Genomic DNA, 22829 nt, shown 5'->3' with positions numbered 1-22829 from the left:
ACAGGAAAACAGAGACAGATAAGCTAAGGTTCATTCTGTTAGTCACAAGGCTATTGAGAAGCAAAGGGGATCAGAGCAGAGCTCTCTGGTCCAATCTGAACTTTGTGTTTTCTGCATCTCTAGCCGAGTTCCATTAAGGACGATGAAGGGCAGATGTCTGGGCTCTGTCTTCCCATGCAGGCGACTGAAACAGCAGAGTTCTCAGTAGATTTAGAGCCAAGGGCATCCTTCCTGGCTTGCATACTCCTTACAAAGCCATAATTTTCTCTCTGTTTGAGGTTCTAAGATAAAAACTTTGGGTACTTTATTCCCACAGAAAATCTAATTTTCCCCAGAAGCTAAAGGAGAGCCAGCTCATGCCAACTGCTGCTTACTAAACAAGGTGATTCTTAACCCCATGAATTTTATTTTATTTTTCTGCCATTGAAAGCACCTAAAATGGGAGGGACCCAGATCAAAGAAGGATATGTTAGGGGAAGAGAGACAGGATTAGGTATGGGAGGGGGGACAAAAAAGAGGCCCAGAGGGCTAGGAAAAAAAGTGGAAATATACAGGTACCACGGGTGGAAGTTTGTGGGACATCCAGAATGTTCCAGAGACCTAGGATTGGGGAACATACCAGGACTCAATGTGAGTGACCTTAGCAGAAATGCCCAACACTAGTAATCTGAAGAGACCACCTCCAGTAGTAATGCAGGAGCCCCAGTGGAGGGATGGGAACAGCATACCTACAAAACTTTTAACCCCAGATTGCCCCCATCTAAAAGAAATTCCGGGACAAAAATGGAGCAGAGACTGAAGGAATGGTCGACCAGTGACTGGCTAAACTTAGGATCGATCACGTGGGCAGGCACATGTCCCTTACACTATTACTGAAGCTGTGTTGTGCTTGTAGACAGGAGCCTAGCAGGGCCGTTTTTTGAGAGGCTCTGCCAGCAGCTGACTGGGACAGATGCAGATATAGCTAAGTGTTGGATGGAGCTGGGGGACCCTTATGGAAAGGTAAAGACTCAGTGAACTGGAAGAGATGGTGAACCCATAGGAAGACCAACAACGTCAAGTAATATGGACCCCTGCGAGCTCCCAGAGACAGTGTCACCAACCAAAGAGCGTATAAGGGCTTCTCCACGCCCCCTCTACATATGTAGTAGAAGACTGCCTTGTCTGGCCTCAGTGGGAGAGGATATACCTATTCCTGCAGATACTTAATGCCCCAGGGTGGAGAGAAACCAGGAGGGGGCACCATATGAGTGGTGAGGGGGGACAGGGAGGGGATAACATTTGGAATGTTAATAAATAAAATCATTAATAACAAAAGGACCTGAAACTTGTGAGAATGAATGAATGACAAAGCATGCTGCTGGTTTCTTTGCACAGTTCCATTGCTGCCTATAGCTTTGAGATTGCATCATGGGGATCACAGGGATGCCACTAAGTATGGCCCAGTCTGCACACAGTGAGGAGAAAGGCTGGCTCTCACACACAGTTAAGGCTTGGGAGGATACAGCCAGATATTGCTTGCAATGAGGTCATCAGGTCATTATTCTTTGGGCTACAGTTCAGGATTACTTATACTGGTTTTTGACCCTTTAAAAACTAAAAAAGATATTTTTTGTGTGTGTATGTGTGAATACATGTACATTTTTAAATGCATGTGTGTATGTGTGTGTGTTTATTACATGCAGCATTATATATGTGGAGGTCAGAGGACGACTTCACACAGTCTGTTCTCTCCTTCAGTCTCTATATGGATTCTGAGGAGCAAACTCAGGTTTCAGGTTTGCACAGCAAGCATTTTATCTGCTGAAGCATCTCACCAGCCCTTGAAACCTTTGACATAATTATGAGTTGGAAACTAGTGTAATGAACTCACGTATGTGTATCATCTGGATTCAACAACTGTGAACATTTGCCCAAATGCTCTTGGTGTTTACATAGATTCAGCATGTGTATAATACTTTATTCACCCACTGAACCATACATCACACATTACAGATATGTGAAGGAGGCTGATTTTTCAGCACCTACACATTATAGCATACTGTATTACAACTGGGCTTTCTACACTTTGGAAAGGATTGAGGAAAGGAAAGATCCACTTTAATTAGGACAGAATATCGAGGTAAAATACTGATGAGGGCCTGGCATTCCTTTACGGAGCCATGTAAAGTGAATGCTTAGGGTCTACACCAGTCTTTGATCCAGCCTCCCTGCTTTCCACCCTTCTGGGCCTTAGAATTCAATTACATTGGCTTATCTGATTCACCGAGACAGCCATGCTGGGTGTTTCCACACCATTACCTCTGTTGTTGAGTTTGCCTTCTTTTGTCATTGCCTCCCTTCTCCCATTTCCTCCTGTTTTCCTCCTGTCTTCATCTACACCCATATGCCCTTTCCAAAACCTGACCTGATAGCCTGTCTTCCAGAATTTACCCTCTCCCTCCTCAGTGAGTGCCTCCCCATACTAACAATACAGGAATAGTGTTTTCAAGCTTTGGGATCCCCCTCATCTTATCTGGGGTATTTCATGGTCTTTATCACATTCCATTGTTCTCACGTGGCCACCTGAATACTGCTCCTTCCTTCTGGATTAGAAGCTTCTGGAAAGTAGCTGTCTTGTTAATTTCTTCATTTTTTTTTCCAGGCATGGTCTTGTACTCAAACAGCATTTTATTCTTGTTTGTCAAATGGATATCTACAAACCTCTCAAGAATTGCCTACGTCATTCACAAGCAGTCATTGCTTTGGCTAGCTTTCCCCAGGTCTTATTTTCTGGTTTCAATAGCTGGAAGAAAACAAGGCAGTATGAGGGTCCTTTGACGCTTTCAGTGGGTACTTGGGTACCCCTGTTCTGAGAACTGTGGAGGTGCTTGTGACATCACTGTGTGACCTCACAGAGTGGCTGAGGATACCAATCTGGTACACCGATGCTTGAAGAACTGGCAGATGGAAAGAATTCTGGTCTCCCTAAACAGGCTATGTTCTCAGTGTAATTGGGGGGAAAAAAAGAGCAAAGGGACAAATTCATGAAATACTTCCTGCTATATTTGGAGAAGATACATTTTACATGCTTCACAAGGTTAAATGTCCCCTGCTCCTGATTACAAAATTCTGATTGGCATATTAATCAGATTATAAAACTGGGAAAAGGAAGAACCGCCAAAGAGACAGCAGCTGCTCTTTTGCTGCTACATCCATTCAGGATATAAAATTTTTGCTGAGATATTTATTGTAAAATGGATTTTTCTCCTTTCCCCCCTTGCTTTTATTTTTAGTCGGCACTACCCCAGCATCTGTTCCACCTCGTGTGAGAAATGCTTTGGAATGGGGGTGGGAGGCTGGTGAGAGGGATGTACATACAACAGTTAGAGAGGATGAGAGGCAAGGTCTCCACCTTCACCAAAGACAGAGGGACTGTTCAGGGCGTGAGTCTCTCCTCTTGACACTCAGATTTTCACATTCTAGAATTGAGAGACATCCAGGAAAGACTAAGATTTTTTTTAGCTGCAGCGCTTGCCTGACTTTTGTATGTGTATGTTCATTGACGGGAGACCCATTACCTTTGAAAACAGCTGTAGAAAGGAAATGAACAGACTGTTTAGCTGGGGCACATTGCAGAAAATAAAAAGGCAGGACAGGGGCCAGTGCAAATTCCAAGGAGCAGCAATTCTTGGGCAGATGTGGTTTGGTGACATCCCCTTATAACATGTCTATTTCCTTCCCCTGGATTTTTCCTCTCAGATTCTCGTATTCAAGTTAAATTTCCATGCTCCTTTCACCAGTTTCTCCCAAGACAGTTTGATCATCATCCTCAGCTTGACAGCACTTCTTAATCCAGCATCTACATCCATTCCTGATGTGGGTTTCAAACCGAAATTAAGCACTTTCTCTAAGAGGAATAGCAAACAAAATTGGTGCCACTGTATTTGCTGTTTCCCATTGTGTCTCACCCCTCCCCCAATGCAGTGCTAAGGTATCGGTGACCTAGATTTCGGGTTACCTGACTCCACGACCCAACCAAATTGATTAATTTTTCTAAGAGAAATACCATACAGTATAGGGAATGGAATTTCAAGACTCTAGGCAAAACATCCATTTATTAAGATGAGAAAGTAATTTATGACAGGCTGCAAAGTTAAATCATGTAAAATAGAATCCAACTTGAAAAAACTGGAGAAATTAGGAATAATTCGGTGAAAACATGAGATATAATTTTACTTGGACCCTGGGTTGAGTTACCGGAATCAAGCATTGAGCCTGGTCCAAGTATCTAAATAACAAGGCAAAAATGAGTAAACAAGTCTTCTCATTGTTCTACAGTAGAAGAAAACATGTCCCCTTGGTAGGTCCATTGTGTTCTACATAAAATTTACCACCTACAAGACACACTGATTTCTGGTCCATCTTGTTCCTTCTGAGGATGAATTTTGTGCTCTGGAGAGACCATGCCTGCTCTATTGGCTGTCCTCTTTTCCTGAGCACAACCTTGGCATTTAAACACACTCCAAAAATGCTTGACTAGATTTCTGCAAAAGATTAGAAGCACTTAATTGTAAGGTCACTTGTCATAAGACATTATAAGATAGAAATAAAGGATCAGAACAGAAAAAAAAAAAAGAATAAAATACGGAGTCCAGTGACAGAGAGAACCCAAACTGAGTTCCCATGGAAGTCAGAGAACATTTCATTATCAGTGACCTGTCCTCAACATTGGATTTGTGGAAACAGGAGTGAAAGGGGAAGAATTCACTCACATGATGAGAGTTTATGGCCTAAACAGAAGAGTACCTCACACACTCCCAGGAAGCAAAACATGTCTAGTGGTATTTTGGAGGAAATTTTCCTCAGAGCCCTTTTGGAAAGACACATAGACTGGTCATGTCAATAGTCCATGTGGACACATTCCTGCTGTCCCTTGCTGTCCCCCACTACACCCTGGGATGGCAGCAGAAGGAACAGAAGACCATGAAATGTGCAGTATGTTACACAAATGCTGAGTCCCATGGAGCTGTAAAGAGCTGCAGAGAAATAGAGGAGTCACCCCCTTGAGGCTTTTGAAAATACTTCTATTTGGCCACTATGAACTCAATGCTGAGTCAAACTTGTGCCTTAGACAAAAGGAAGAAGACAACTAGAAATGACTAGGGACCATTATTAGATAGTTCACAGTACACCAGGGATTTCTTCCCTACATTCTCTAACGTATGTATACTTGTTTTAACAGATACTCACAGGCCTTCAACCGGAGTTAAGAATTGATGATATTGCCATGAAACTAACCATGAAAATATCACCCCGATTGATATTCTCCCTGTTTGGGTTTCTTTTGAGATCATACTGGTTTATTTAGGGAGCAATTTCAGCTCTAATGAGGCCTTGCAGAACGGGAGATAGAGAAGGAGGAAAACCCAATGTGGTGCTTATAAACGACTGGCTTGCCTTCCATCTGGAGAATACCTAGTTGCCTGTTTCCTCTTCAGGAAGTTTTCTTTGATGCTCTAGCCCACTGGGTTTTCTCCTTCCTTCAGCACAGGCCTCGTGCTGGGCTCTCATTTAGCACTAGTCACATCATGTAGTGTCTTGGAATTTTTAATAAATACATTGACACTTCTGCCGAACATTGGTTTTCTTTTGGAATTGGACAATACCATTTGAATGTCTTTGGTTCAGCATATAATAAACCTTCAAAATGTTGTGGATCGCATTAACGTAGACCTCCCATGGTCAAGTAGAGCAATCATATCTTCAGGAATGCATGGCATCATTTCTGTCTATGTGACTAGACCTGTCCCCATGAAAAGAATTCTTTGATAAAGGGTCAGCAGGAACATGTCTCTCCTTTTGTAAGTAATACCACCAGAAGTGATTTTAGATTTTTGTTGCTATAGAAACCTCAGAAAGTACATTAACGTCAATGCAAAGGCATCTTATTCCTTAAAAATTTCATGTTTGAATGATTTAAATGTAGGTCCCAGCTGGGTGATTAAATGTGTTTCAGACAGGCAAGCAGTATATTGTAGTGGTTAAATATGTAGGCTTTAGATGCCTGGGTTCAACTGCTGGCTCTATCACAAAAGCATGTGTGACTCTGAATGATTCAGAGGAAGAAATCAAGACATAGGGATGTTTATCTTCCCCAAGAATTCATAGGCCCACCACTTACAGCCTCTCATATAGCTGATATTAACCTCAGAAGCTTGAAATATGTTCCACCATTAGCATAGTGAGAAAATCAGAACATGAACAAAGGAAAGAATGAAGCATCTCTTGTCTCTTTCGCCGTCTTCTTCTTTAGCTTCATCTCTTGTTCTCTTCCTTTCTTCTCCCTACTTTCTGTGTTCTCTGGAAGAAAAGTTCAATTCCATCCTGTTGTAAAAGGGTTTTATCTACTCCCCGAGTGAATCAAGAATCAGATGTTTGTACTACAGGTAATAACTTCTTATATCATTTTCCTTCACGAGCATTGTAGTATCTTTTAAGTGGAAAAGTTTTGTTTATTTTAGTAAAAACAATTTATTGGGTAGCTACTGTATGCCCAATATAATGCCTAACTGTTCCTAATCTACATCATTTAAAACCAACATTAGCATAATTATTAAAAGCATTCATTAATTAACCTTAATCATGAACATAATTCTAGAATGTGAAATTTATTGCTCCGGTTTGTTTCTGACTCAGCCCATGGCACTGATGTGAAAGTAATGAGTGGGCCAGGCAAGCACACCACAGTCATGACATCAAGGATGGGAACCCTGGGGTAACTGGGGTTAGTCTTGTCGGACAGGCCTGGGAGCTGGTATGGCATAAGTAACTCAGAGTCACCCGAAGATGTAGCCGAAGGGACCATGCTACGTACAATTACCATTGTACATTGGCTTAAAAAATACTCTGGCACATGTTAATTTTTGACCACTTGTGAGGACTTGCAGATAAATTCTTAGAGAAAAATGTATCATTTTGGAGGACTTAAAAGAACATAAACTGCTATTAATTATCTGGATCCAAAGGATGGGGAATTAGAGGCCTTCAAAAGTGAACTGAAAAGCTACAGATGCAACATATATAAAATGCTGAACACAGTATCACAGTTTAGAAGCTTCTGACTCCCAGGTCCAAACTTTTCCAGATGCTTGCATCACCCCTTCCACTATTGAGCTGCAGAATAACTACTGTTTTTCTGTGAATTGAAACTCTCTGAAGGACTCTAAGTGGTGTGAGGGAATGCCCTTTTGAGGAAGCTAGGATGTGTGCAATAGTACGATTACTTGGTTTGATTATAGTCCTACATCTTTTTCTCAGTTAAATTGTATCTTCTGCCCCAACAGAATTATAATTTGAAGCACTAGCTCACAGTGCCTTAGCATGCAACAATATTTGGAAATGAAGTCATGGACAGATGCAGTCCCATCGGTATGAGGCCAAAATGGAGCAGGTTAACCTCCAATTCTATATGACTATATTCCTTAGAAGATAGCCTCAGAAAAGCAGAGAAGTGAGGGAAAACCCTGGATGGAGAAGGCAAAAATTGGTGTTGTATAGCTAGAAGTTGTATATTTCAGAGTTTGCAAGACATCAACCCTAAACAAGGAGGAGACAAGAAGGGATTTAAAGGGTGGTTGGTCTTTCTTAAGGATGCCTTAAATTTTCAGCCATTTAGCCTCCAGAGCTCTGAGCTCATCAATTTATATAGTCTCAAGCTACCTAGTTTGTCAGATTTTATTATATAGTACTGGAAAGCCAGTACACATTCATCTTTGCTTTTCTCCCTCGTTAATAAAACTTCTACAAAAATTAATAAATGTACAAGAAGAGGATTTCTTACCAGAGTTCAGAATTCTCTGAGTTATATCTTGCATGACTCTGATAGAGTGATGTGGGTGTTTTGAGCAATCAACGCTTCTAAGAGAATATAAAACTACAAGGTTTGAATAAAAATTATTTCCATGTTTAGTACTTACTAGGTTTACCCCTGATTAATGTACCTGATATTGCTTTCAACCAGGATAAATTATACTCTATTTCAAAAGCTGGAAAGATGACAGATTGAGGGAAGCCAGCAGGAGAAGCTCCAGGACACTGCCCATTTCTGGTGACCAATGCAGCCTCTTACAAGGCTTTTCCCCTCTGACCCTCCAGGACTCTATGAGCAGATTCTTCAACTCTTATGGGCTTCCATGATCTAAACAAAAGGCTTGGGGCAAAAAAGATGCTGAAATATTTCATGTTTTGAATGACGATCCATGGGTGTAGACAGAGGGAGACCTGGACAAAAACTGCAATGGGGAGAGCCGAGATCTTGCAACCCAGATTTTGTGAAGGGTGCCCAGAAGCAGTGGGTAAGGCTGTTTTTCTGTAGATGATGGAAACTGCAGCCATGCCATGAGGAATAAACACTTTTGGTTTTACTATTTCTGAGACAAACTTCCACGACAGTGTTTTGTAGTCCCATCTTTTTGTACACTATGATGGAAAACAACTTCAAGCTCTAACAAGTTGGATATGAGAGCTGTTCCTTTGGTGTGACCTATTCATTAGCAATACCATCCCACCTCAGTACTACAAACCAGGGAGAAAATGTGTTATTTTCAGATACTGTGAGACTACATAGTGTTAAGACTAGATATAGGGAATAGGGTGGTCTGGCTCGGAATAAAAAATGTTTATGGTTTATTTGCTATATTTTATTTCATAACAGTAGTGTAGGCATGAAAAATAACCATATCATATGTGATGGTTACTTTTTCAAGTTGATATAACCTAAAACCACTGGAGAAGAGAGTTCCTATTGTCTAAACTGAAAGTAGTTGGTGTCTGTGGTGGTTTGAATAACAGTGGCCTCCTTAGTCCCATATGGAATGGCACTATTAGAAGGTGTGGCCTTGTTGGGGTAAGTGTGGCCTTGTTGGGATAGGTGTGGCCTTGTTGGGGTAGGTGTGGTCTTGTTGGGGTAGGTGTGGCCTTGTTGGGGTAGGTGTGGTCTTGTTGGGGTAGGTGTGGTCTTGTTGGAGTAGGTGTGGTCTTATTGGGGTAGGTGTGGTCTTGTGGGAGGAGTATGTCTCTGGGGGCAGGCTTTGCGATTTTAGATGGTCAAGACAGGCCCAGTGTTGCTCTTTCTTCATGCTACCTGCTCATTCTGAAGTAGAACCCTCAACTCCTTCCCCAGCACCATGTCTGCCTGTGCACTACCATATTATCTGCCATGACAATAATGGACTAAACCCCTGAAATTGTCAGCCAGCCCCAATGAAGTGTCTTCTTTATTAAAAGATGACATAGTTATGGTGTCCCTTCCCAGAAATAGAAACCGTAACTAAGACACCATCATTTCTGATTTGGGAGCCTGTAGAAAGCTAGCTTACTACTGCACACATATTTATTTGTTTTCTCTCTGCTCTTGGTTATGTATGTGACTAGGTACTTGTAGTGTCTGTCTGCCTTGACTGCCCTGAGATGATTCACCAAAACCTTTCTTTTCTCAGATGCTCTTTGGCTGGGTATTTTATTATGGCAACAGAAATGAAAGTAGAATATCTTAGCAGTGCAGGTAAGAAGAGTGTTTATGCCAGATACTACAGATGACTGACTTCAGGAACATGACATTTGTGCCATAGCAGTCCATGTCTTCATAACACTGTCTTCCACAGCAGTGTCGGCAAATCTATCACTACACCTATGAGCATCAGCTACAGAATAGCAGTATCCAAGCAACTGTTATTTATTTGTGAATTTTTGAAGACAAAGGTTGGCTTTCAGTGGACACAATTTGCATTTCTAAGTGATGGTGAGTTATATAATTGTCATTACATGTGGTCTGGGGATAATGGTGCATCTCTCCTTAATGTGATGGTAAGAATCCTCTTGGAGAGAGGATGCTTTTGCAAAACTTTTTTTCTAGTTCTTGATTTGAATGTTTCTCAGATTTGTAGGAGGTCTGACAAGTAGTGGGGGATTTCGCTGATGTGCAAACCTGATCTAAGAATCTGATGGAGAGTCTGAAGTTCTCTGTTTCTGATGAGCTTCTTGGTGATGCTGATGCTGAACTCAAGTACTGTTTGAGAAGGAAGACAACAGTTTTCCTTTCTGACGTGTCTGCTTGTTCTATTGCATCTGTAGACATTCATTGCTGGGGATTAAAGCCAGGGCTGTGGGAATGCTAAGAAAAAGCTTTCCCTCCTAGCAACACTTCCCTGTTTTAGCAAACCTAGCTTCAAAGACATGTTGTCCTTTGTCAGCTCAGATGCCATTGCTTTTGTGACTCAGATGACTCCAATTCACAGCATCTGCATATTTTGACTGTTGGTTCATTTCTCACTCATTTAAAATCTCAGGGTAACACTGGATTGCTCACAGCAGGTGACTCATGTCAAGTTCTGAAGGCAAGTCTATTCAGGTTGTCTGTGTTCTCAAAGAGATTTCTTCATCCCACCCCTTCTTTAGTCTTGTCAACTCTTTCGTTTTCCCAGATCTTCTCTACCAGCAAATTTTTATCTTGTGTCCTAAGCAACTAGAACTTTTCTCGGCTCTCATAAGAAGTATCTTCGGTAAGGGAGGGCTCCTCCATTGGTCATAGCCCACCCATCTTGGATAGCAGGTGAACACTAAGAATACAACACTGGGGCTGGAGAGATGGCTCAATGATGAATAGCCCTGACTGCTCTTAGAGGATGGGACTAAATTCCCAGCATCCACAAGAGCATTCATAACATCTGTTGACTCCATTCTAAGGGTATCTGACGCCCTCTTCTGGCTTTCTCAGACACTGCATGCATGTGAGGCACACACACGTGAATCACTCATACAAATAAAGTAATGACTACATTAAATAATACTAAAACATCTAAAAATATTTAAGAACAATATTAGCTACATCTTTCTTATAAATGTAAAATCCCAGAAGAGATCCAAGAAAGAGAAAAGCAAAAACAATGAAAAGAAACAAAATTTTAATGCAAAAAAACAAACAAACAAAAAAGGCATCTTGCCACTCACACCATAGAGGGTGGAGCCACTTTTACCACTGCATCAGATCCAATTCAGCTGTGGTAGAGAAACTCAAGTTGCTAGGCAGATTCTCAATAAAGATTTCACAGTTTTAATCCTTCTAAATGAAATTGCCTAAGTTCAATCTATACAGAAAAGATTTCTTCTTGCTATTTCTATTCCTCCAATGTTTTCTGTTCCTGTTGGCTATTTCAGAAAACCATGAACATGCTAGAGGCTGAATATACTTTCAGAAAAATATATTTCCCAAAACATATTTTATTGTAAAATATATTTCACAAAATGCCTCCTCTCTCTTCCACTGTCATGGTGGAAAGGTTCTTAACATTTCCTGAGCTTTTTTTCAGGAGCAAAACAGTTTCTAGCATGAGTGTTGTCTGATATTTTAAAAAATTACATTTGTTAAAAGTTGGCCCAAGAATAATCATAAATGTTTAAAAAATCATTTACTCTGTGATTATTTCATGAGTTTCTCTACCAAATATGTTTTCATCCACACTCTCTAATTTGATCTATATCTATAGCAACTAGGCACAAAACAAGGTCTTGTTCTCTCCTCCAGATTTGTGCTGAACTGATTCTTATCCTCTCACATGTGGATCCCATAAATCAAGGAAGGAAATAGTTTTGATGTTCCACATGTTTACTGAGAGTCATGGCTTTTCTTCTTTGACCTACACTCTGGTTGGCTGGTGTGTGAACTTGTTTACTCTGGGTAAAACACAATTTCCAATTTGGTAGTGATCTGGCTTAACACATCTCATAAAAAGACTGAGAAAGATCCCTGGACATCAAAGAGTTTCCATGTGCAGATGTCTTGGGGAATGTAAAAGGAATCTGCAACATATGGATTAAATTCAGGTTGTAATACACATAGTACTCTTAAAAAGCTACTTAAGATAAGCCATAGTTTGGGTTTTTTCAGACCTTTTCCCCCTCTTCTTCTGACTAAGGTTCTAGCCCACATTTGGGTCATTATTAGAATGTCCCCATCCCAAACAATGCTTGATGTTGCTCCAATGACTCAACCTAGAAATATTTCAGAAACGACTGTTTTATTTTAATTACTTTAAGCCTTGTGACTGACAGGTGAAATATCCCAAATATGCTCTGCAGTGGTGATATATTTTGGAATATTATATCTTGAACACACTTATTTTTCATGAGTTACTGGCAAGAAGAGTAGACTGTCAGTCAGTGTGGTTGACCACCGATTCTTTCCTGGGAATTCTTATTGAATTCCTGGTTAATAGCCTTCTGATCTCCTGACCTCTCTCTCTGCTCCTTCTCAGGCTCTTCTCTTGGGGGAGCTTCAGATGGAGTGGAATTGACCTTGGTGCAGGATACCACATAGTCTCTAGCATGTCAGAGTGGTGCATATCCTGACCTCTCTAGGGAGTTAACCATTCTTGATTTCTCCACTGGTACCCATTGTGTAACCATGTTCTGACTTCCTTGATCAGAACATCATTATGTGCAGACAGAACAATGAGGTGTCTCCCCATCATCCAAGGAAATGCTATTAAATTCACAGTATTCATCCCAGACTTGAAGTTAGCTGATCTTTGTTTTGTTTTTTCCCTTATTCTCCCTATTATGTAGACACTTATGCTTTATCTTTATTTCTTCTGTTAAGTTTCTGAACAGTCCCCCTACTTTATTAAAAAATTTGAAGTAGCATTTTTGTTAAGACGATATCCCTTTAAGCTTGTTTCTTTCTATTTTTACATTGTTGCAAGATTTAGCATCTAAAAACTTGCAATGCATATTGTTTCTGTGCTCATCAACTTTCTCTTCTGAAAATTGTTTATTTTATGTACTTATTTTGATGTAACTTATAAGCATTGTAAGTCTTAAATGAGGAAAGTCATGCACTTATTGGGTCTAATCCTGAGACAACTCAGCTCATCAAATTCTCTTCTTCCCCTCCTCCCTTTTTCTTGTTTTAGATAGGAAAGACATTTTTTTGAGGTTTTTCAGAAAAATGGCTTTTTATTTAAAATTGCTTTATCTGTAGCACCTATCATACTGATCAATGTTATACAGAATATCTATCTACACAGATGTAGTGTTACTGAAATTTACTGAAGCATCTGCATTGCTTTTTTTGAAAGAATCAAAACTAATGAATTAGCGTTGATGAACAACCCAGAGTTACTGATGCCATAGGCCTTTCTGTGACTTTCACTATTTTTCATAGTCAGTGATTGTGTATGACTGGTTTGAACCTCTATGTACTCATGGAGACTAGTGTTTGCTGAGTGTTTACAAATGCACTACTTTGTCAGATGAAGGAACTTGCTTGGAAAACCTTCTTGGAGGAGAAGAAAACTGAATTTAATGTAGAAGTGACATCTGGGCTCTGGTGGTGGTAGTAGCTGTGGGTGTTGGTAAAATTCCAGGGAAAGGAAATCTCTTGGATAAATGATAAAGGAACCTAAAGATTGTTTTGACTAGGGAAGCAATTAAGCATGGCGACTTCAGAGTTTCTATGCTTTCTTGTTGCAAAAGGAACCAGAGAACTTTCAATGAAGCTGAAGTCATAAGTCAACTTGATGTAAGACTGATAAGCTATCCATTGCCCTTATTAAAAACAAGAATGCATAGTTCCTGGATGTAACTGGAGAGGGTGGATTAATCTCATCTGAGCTATCTCCATGACAATACCACCATAGACTAGAAAATAGATGAGATGAACTGTGGAAGAGACAGAGCAGAAGCAGGTGAAACCAGGGAGTAGGAGGCTTGTAAAACATTAAAGGCGCTTTGCAAGCTCTCAAGTGGTGGACCTTGGGATGAGGACTATGGGAAGAGGATGGAGTGAACCAGGAAATGACAAGAATAAAAGCTGAGAGGCAAATAAAAATTAGTAGGTAAATTCAAGGAATGTGAATTAAGTTAATTCTTAAGTAAAACATTTTTCTTGATCTGGGAGAAAAACCATATATGAAGTAAATCTAGTAGACTATAATAATACATAACAGACTCCGGGCTATCTCTGCATGTCAAATGCTCATTGGTCCTCTTTCCATTGATCAGTATACTCATTCTTTATTGATCAGTATACTCATTCTTCATGGCAGTCCTTACACGTCGCGTCCATTGTTATGATTTTTTGTTGTAGGGTTAACACTGGGTCACAGTCACAGACATGTAATTTGTTTACACAGGTACAAGGAATAGTACCAAGCTAAAATTCAAATAGTCTGGTCACTGAGCTGGTGTTTTTAGTCTCTAAGCTGTGACAGTGATGTCTTTATAATTATAATAAATTCTTCAGATGACAAATGAAGTATTATATCCAGACTGTCTTGTATGCATTTGATTCACATCTACTGAATCAAAAAATTTAAAAAGCTGTAATAATTTTATTAACTGAGCATATACTGTATATCAGACACCAAGTTGAGTGGTTTACATAAATTGTTTACTTTTTCGGACAGTCCTCTTAGATAAAAACATTCAAACACTTGCATGGGGTTTATATAATCCTTTAGCATTATACAAGAGGTTATGACATGTCTTTAAAGCTAGATAAAACCCACGAAAAGTAGACAATATATCACTCTTCTTTTGAGTTTAAAGGCTGGGCCTCAGTTGTATGAATTCCAAAACCAGCACTTGAATCCAGGTCTTCAGGCTTACCACAGCACACTGCCTTTCTGAGTTCTTTATCTGTGATAATATCTCACTTCCTTGCAAGAGTTAAAATAACCAGCCTTTTTACACAGAGGGAGGCTTTGAGTTTGTCCTTGAAGGCTGGAAACACAGATGTTTAGAGAGAACATTCCAGGTAATAGAAATGACTGTCAGAAAAGAAAAGAAGGTTGGAAAGTATGAGATATTTGTGATGATTAGCAGCTCAGGTGTGTGACAAGTACTTAGAAAACTGTAAAGGCAGTATGTAAACATTAGTAGTTATTACTGAGTTCATGATTATTTTTATTGGAACGTGCCAATTTGCATTCTTGACACATGTTGTATTTTCTTTGGATGAAAGGAGAAATCCTAAATCATTAAAGCAACCTGAACACAGATTAGACACACATATAGCTCGGCAGACTGGACCCCTGCCATTCCTATTTTTATATGTTGAAATCTCTAACTGTCTAATCGTGGTGGTACGGAGTTCACTCCCTCAGCAGCCAAGATTGATTTTTCTTTTGAGTAGACATGCTTCACAGAAGTACCCTTTCCCGTTACGTTTTGAAAGTCATCAGACATGCTGTTATAAATGATCACGGAAGATTACTGGAGATGCTGCAAAATAATAGTGAACCAAGTAGCATCTGTAATTTCCAAGGATGGCTCGCAATCATCACTCAAAATGAACCCTATCTGAGTGCAGAGCTGAACTTTCTCGTTTCCTCCCCCTCTCTCCCTTTTACTACTTTATAACATAGCTGAAATGGATACCGCACCTCATGAATTTTTATGCAAAATATTCAGTTGCAAGCCACTGCTGTGCGGACAAGCTCTCCTTGGGAAGATGCGAGTTAGCCTGCTCTATTCAATGGCCTGCAGCCTAGATAGAAAGTCTTCATATCAATTGGCTAACCAAGCATCTAAGTCCATGATGGCTGCTAACCCTAAACGGGTTTTGGATGCCTCTTGGTATAGACTCACATAGGGTAAGAGAAAAGTGATCCCATGTTTGTTGGCAGAATAGCACTTCGCACAAGCTGTTTGTTTAAGACATCCTAAGCTCTCACAGGGTCTGTAACAATGCAGTTGGCACAGGTGGAGCCACCATTCCCACAGGTTCAGATATAACTGCCTCCCTAGTCCTATTAATTTTATTTTTTAATTTATGTATTCTCTGCCAATCAGACTCTCTTCTCCTCAATCAAACCAACATAGCTCCTTCCTGTTGTCTCACTCCAAGCCCTTCCCAGTTATTGACTCCTGTCCTTCGGCAGTGATTTTTACAAATTCTAGAACATAATGGGTTGGGGAGCACCTTCGGTACAAGCTTCCACACTTTCTAAGACAAAACATCCAAACATCCTGGCGTGGCATTTCATCTCTAAACCTTCCAGTTACTGGGCCTGCTACTCGAAAACACGGCACGTCAATTTGTCTTCTCCCTAATTTCAAACACACACACACACACACACACACACACACACACACACACACACACACACACAACACTTGTAGGAGTGTGTGTGTTTTCTTTTTATGAGCTCCTGCAGATAAAGGAAACAATTCCTTTAAAAAAAATAACCCAGAAAAAAAAATGACTGAGGGCCTAATATGCAACAGGCAGTATGTTTTATACTTGAGACCAAGATAGAAGATATGTCATACTTTAGTCAGATTTGGATAGTGAATATAGAAAGAGATCATCATAACTCAGTGAGATTATCAAGAATGTTTTAAAATCCTTAAATAGAGACAGCAGTGAGGACTGAAATCTTTTGAGACTCGTATCTGACACTTTCCACTTTTGCCTGCTCTGTTGTCTTTGTCAATGTCAATGGGTTTTGTTTTCTGTTTTCTCTGAAGCTTATCTCCCATATAGTGCTGTTTGTCTGTCTGTTTGTTTGTTTTTTATTTTGTCTCCCTCACTGCAATGTGACTTTTATAAGAGACACTTTAATTTCCTCTTACTCTCTGTCTTGGCATATCAGTGGCTAACAAATACCTCATTGGCTATGTACATGTGGTTAACAAGGCTTTCTACACCCGTCTCCCCCAACCTTCTTTGCTTTTTCTCTTGGGTTAAACAAGACTGTCTGCCTGCCATTTGTTCTAACGGTAGCCAGCAAGCCATTGCAACTGTGACATGACCCATGGGAAACACAGGCTTGATTTCATTCTGGGGACGTTTGTGACCATCTAGTATGATAATTTTTCATTTATATTTTTCTTCATTATCTCTACTACAAAAGTGCTACCCTAGATGTAGGCAAAGAAAGATAATGACATGAAGTCCATCCACTAATTTATCATAGCGTATTAAGCAGATGTTTACTGTACATTGAGATAAATGCTTTTAACTGTGGTAAACAAATTCAAGATATGTCATTTAGCAGGACACTATGTCTGCTGTTACATTGCAGAGTGTTTTTTCTAACCACATTTAGGCTGGAACTTTTCATTTCCTTAAATTTTCTCAAAATTGAAATAAAAGTTAGTAAATAGTTAGGAATAAATGCTTTATGTACAATGCTTATTACTGAAATACAGACCAGAATGACAGGCTGTATGACAGTGAGAAACCGGGAGTCAACGAGACTCATCCAAAAATGGATGTGTTGCATTTTGTAAGGAGATATCAAAATTCTGGAAGGAAGAAAGTGAGGCAAACATGTTAACCATCGTCAATCACATACAACCTGTCATGATATTTAGATCTGAGATTTCTTTCTGCCTAGATAACCTGGGAATTGGGGAAATTACAGAGCTCTCCAAGACAAGCAAGCAACAATTCACAATGGAGGCTGTGTCCTCTTTTTTTTCTTACCAAAAACATAGTCATCAAATGATTAGTATTTAATGTCCTACACAAGAAGCTTTTTTAGATTATTTTTTTTTGTTATCACACAAAGTAATGAGTTACATTATGACATTTTCATTTATATGCTACATAATGATTTTTTGTAGCTACAATTAAATCAAAAAATTTCATTTGTGGAGCCAGGAGTTGCTGCATATTTGCATATTTAGGGAGAAGGGATGACTTAGTGGGTAAAGGTGTTTGCTGTTAAGCTGGCCAACCTGAATTCAATCTCTGGAACCCATGTGATTAAAGGAGAAATCTATCCTTCCAAGTTGTCTTCTGACTTCCCCACACATACACAATAAATAAATATGTGAAACAAAAATTATGAAAGTGGCTGATATGCACATCATTAAATAATCATCTCTGTGTGGCTAGTGTTCTTATTATCTGCACCTTACCAACATTTATGTCTGAAGCCTAAGAGGTTATAGCCCATAACTGACATTCAACACATGAATGGCAGGCTGGTAATTGCAGGGAGGAAGCCCTGACGTTCCTCTGATGAACACCAACTGCATCATCTTCATAAGAACTGCGACCATATCATTAAAGCTTTAACAGCAGAACTGTGTGGCTGTTGGACTGAGCCTTCAGGTGGTTGGTTTGGATCTGTGGTTCAATGACAAGTGGAAACAGTAGGAAGTTGAAAAATCTCCCCAAGTGTTCCAAGGCTCTGGCAGAGGTCAGGTTGTAGGTGATGAGGCTCATGTACTTGGCCTAGAACAGAGTTTATACTTTAGGAGCTAGAGGAGAAGGTGATGGGTGTGACTTTTCATATAAAGTCTGCGATGCCCTCCAACTCTTTCTCCTTTGATGATAAATGCCTGGAGCCCTCCTTTCACAGACAGAGATCAAAGACAAAGCAGTGGCTCCCCTAGATCCAGCTGTTGATAGTTTCTAAGACTGTATTAGTTTTTGCTGGCCAAAACAATTGGATGGATTTCCATTGCTTTTTGGAGGAAGAAATTCAAAGGGCACCTCCTAGTTTTGTCTATCAGATGGAAGGGATCATGACTCAAAGGTATGTTTAAAAAAGTAATTGTCCAAAGGGGAAAGAAATAAAGTCTTAATTACATTTTAAACATTTTATCTCTCTTTAACTTTGATACTGTAGGTGAACTATGTGATGAATGCCTTGAACTTACAGGTCCTCCAAGTGACTCCCTAATGAGAAAACTGTTTTGTATGAACTTGTGAAGTTTATTGTCAATGCAGATCAATAAATTCTACACCACTTCATTTCCTTTTAAATGCAATCTGTTGAAGGTACAGAGAAACCACATGGATTGGATTGCCTGTTCCAACTTTGAAAGACAAAGTTGACCTTCGAGACTGACAGGACTCACCTTGCTGCCTTTACCTGCCCTCTCCCATCAACCCCACTCCTGTTTTTCTGTTTTTAGTACCCTGGCTACAATTGCATCATATTCTCAAGAGGGTGTATGCTGGACAATCAAAGAGATCTGATACTACTTGGACAGCGGACAGTGGACATCGAATTGCAGTAGCTCTTCATGAACTTCTTATATAATCAGGAGTAGCTCAGGAGAGCACTTATCTCAGGAACTGTGGGCTCCATCCTCAGGTTTTAGTTTGTTTGATTCTCAGAGAGAAGCCATCTATGCTAGAAATACGTTGGTGTTATTTGGTTTATATATTAACACTTGTAGATTATTGTATGAATATTAAAATTTGCCTATCTGATTTCAAATTCTAGCTATGATAATTGGACCTTAGGAAAATGCCTTAATCACATCGAGACTTTATTTCTCCCTCTATAAAATGATAATATAATAGTGTTCCTACACTATTATATGACATTATTTCTAGAGTTAATGAATTTGTAGAGTGATTATAGGTAACCCACAGTGCTAGCTGATATCAGTTGCCCAGCATGTTAAATAAATATGGATGTTTGCATATGCATGTGACTTTGTCTTTAAAATAATTATAATTTTTCTTTCTTTGAATCTCTGAATTTACTATAGAATACAAACATATGGTAATGAATTAATATATGTTAATTATATCAGTAAAAACAATAAATCATGAAATGATAATTACATAGTTTATTTTTTTTCTAACTCAACTTCTAATTTCATTTTCTCTTTTGGGCTTCCAGTTTGGCTCTGACATGAACATAGCATGTGTTTGGAAGAAATATTACTTTTCTATCTGCAGATAAGTGGTCAGCACATGATGTCCTTGGAGTTTCTTCTCCCTGTTTTATTGTTTGTTTGTTTGTTTTGTTTTTGTTTTTGTTTTTTGATTTTTGCTCTGGCTTGTTAGAATGGCCAACCACTATCAGGATTTTGATTCAACCTTTGTACATTCTTCTTCCTGTTTTTTTTTTTTTTTGTTCTTGTCTTTCTCTTGTTTTGTATGTTTTTGTATGTGTACAAGTATTCTGTGCATGTATGTCTGCGTGCCACATGCTTGCAGTGCCAGAAGAGGCTAAGAGAGCACTGAGTCTCCCAGGACCAGTATTGTAGATGATTCTCAGTTGCCGTGTGGGTACAGGAAACTATGACGTAAGCACTGAGCCATTTCTCCAGCCCTACCTCTGTACTTTTTATGAGACCATCAGACTCAAAGGTCAGTGTTGAATATGGATGACCTGGGAGTTAAGATGCATGACCAAGAGTTATAACATTTTAATCTAGTCCTGGTCTACTATTTAATGGATATGTGAATATGGACAAATCATCTAATCTTTCTTTGGCCTGCTTTCTGAGCAAGGATAGTAATGGATCTTCTGTTTATCACTCAGAGATGATGAGGTCTGAATAAGCTTGAGTTCTTGTCAATGGTGACATATACACACTTATGACCAACTTGCTATGGCTTATAGGTCATACCTTAGAGTACAAGGCCTACAACAACTCAAATACACCCAATAAAGGAGATGAAAAACTACTTTAAGAAGAGGAAGAAAGTGAGAGCATCCACAGTTGATGCCAGGAAAATTAGGCAGAATCTTACACTCTGGGAAGTAAATAAAATAGGTTTTGAAGAACCATAACCTAGTCATTATGATTAACAAATCTACCACTTACTAAAGACTAAACTTGTAGAAAGACCTAAACTAACAGTTGACTTCTATTTTCCTTCTCCATCACTATTTATTACTACTACTACTACTACTATTATTATTATTACTATTATTATTATTATCTTGTAGACCATGCATGTCCTTTGCTTTGTAGCAAAAGTGCCTTGAACTTCTGATTCTTCTGGCTTCACCTTTCAGCTGCAGAGACTATAGGCAGGTACCATCTTGTCTAGTGTATATGATGCTGGGACCTTTGAGGTTGCAACCCATGCTAGACAAACACTCTACCAGCTGCAACACATCCCCAGCCATCCTCCACCAATTACAACAAGCTGCCAATTATTACCCTAATTTACAACTGGAGAATGAACTGCAGGGGAGGTCAAACTCCTTGCCCGATGTCACAGTGTTGTGAGAAAGTCCTGTTGAGATTCAATTCCAGGTCTTTCTTAACCATGTCACTTCTCTGCTTTCTAAAATTGTGAGGAAGGGAGTGTAAGTACTGTTCAATTTGCATAACATCTGGGAATCTTCTATCTAGATGCTGAAGCATTGTTTGAAAAAGAAAACAATTGAACATTTTTGCATTCCATCTTTTTTGACAGACGTCATCCTCCTACATGGAGTCTTATTTTGGTTCTCAGCCAGCAATGTGGAACAACGGATGGGGATATGTTCCTTTAGGGAAGCAGGGTGTGCATATGAACCCTGATTTCCTGACTAAGGGTTTTTCTTTCCAACTGAGGAAAAAAATGTGGAGGAAATAAATAATAGCCAGGGGAACTGAATCCTAGGATGGTAATGAGATGGACCAGACACATTAGTTTTGCAAAGTTATTTTAGATTTTTGACTCAAAAAAATATATCCCAAGATTCTCTCTCTCTCTCTCTCTCTCTCTCTCTCTCTCTCTCTCTCTCTCTCTCTCTCTCTCTCTCTCTTTCTCTCCTCCCTTTCTACTCTTTCTACCTCACCCTCATTTTTTCCCCTTCTTCATCTTTCACTGTTTGGGTTAGATGCTAAGGCCTTATAGATGCTACATATACACTTTGCCCCTTGAGCTATATTCTGGAGGCAAAGACAATGTTTACAACTCTCAAGCAATCTCATAGAGAATTAAAGGCAACTATGCAGTAAGTTCTGGACATTCTGCTTCCTACATATCCATTAATTCTACACCTCTTTCTTACTGTTTTCCATGCAGATAGAGGCCACTTCTTCAACTCCAATGACTTCAAGAGCCTTCTAAAAGCTCTTCCCTAATTCTCTCTTATCTCCTACCCTCATTTAATATTGTCTCCACACTACAGCTAAGATAGTCCTCAAATACCCATCAAATCATTTATGCTTTAAATAGGCCAAGCAGTGGCCTCTAGAGGAGAGTTAGCCCACAGCCATGTTCAGATAGGGCTGGAATAATGTACACGGAGGTGGAGCCAAGGCTTCAGTGGATCTTCAGGAAATATATTTCTGATAATAATCATTTCCATGCTGGGTGGCAAAATGAGCTCCTTGTCCCGGGAATGTGCAGTGAAGATGGGTATTTCCCACGTTGGTAAAGAATCTTTTTAAAAGACCGATGCAGGGCTTATGGGAAGAAGAGAACAGGAAAATTAGTTTATTTCATGTTTTTTTTTTCTTTTTCTTTTGTCTTTCTGACATTTTATGAATTTAGTGTTCATAGTCATCTCATGTAACAATTTTCTTTTTGAGTGTTTGAAAATAGAAAGTTTCCTCCCCACTTTCTTCCCTTTATTTCATCTTTCCTGCTTCTCTTCCTTTTCCATGCTTGTCTTAGTTAGGGTTTTATTGCTTTGAGAAGACACCATAACCATGGCAACTCATAGTCTTCTATAATTGGGGCTGTCTTACTGTTTCAGAGGTTTTTATAATCATGGCAGCAAACAGGCAGACAAGGTGCTACAGAAGGAGCCGAGAGTTCTACATCTTGACCTACAGGCAGCATAAAGAGAATAAGTTCTACTCTGCATATAAGACCTCAAAGCTCACTTCCACAGTGACATGCTTCCTCCAACAAGCCCATTCCTCCTAACTGAGCCACTCTCTATGAGCAAGCATTCAAACACGTGAATCTACAGTGGTCATTCCTATTTGAACAACCACACAGCTCTTTCCCTTCCTTCTTTCCTTGCTCTTCCTTCTCTCTTCTTCCATTTCTGATTTCTTCTCCTTCCATTGTGCACTAGCAACTTTTGCATCACTGCAACAGAATACCTCACAGAGACAAGGATTTGTTTTGGTTCTGTTTC

The sequence above is a fragment of the Micromys minutus genome, assembly GCF_963924665.1.
Source record: "Micromys minutus genome assembly, chromosome: 28".
Lineage (NCBI taxonomy): Eukaryota > Metazoa > Chordata > Mammalia > Rodentia > Muridae > Micromys > Micromys minutus.
The sequence above is the reverse complement of the archived record's forward strand: the minus strand, read 5'-3'. Positions refer to the sequence as shown.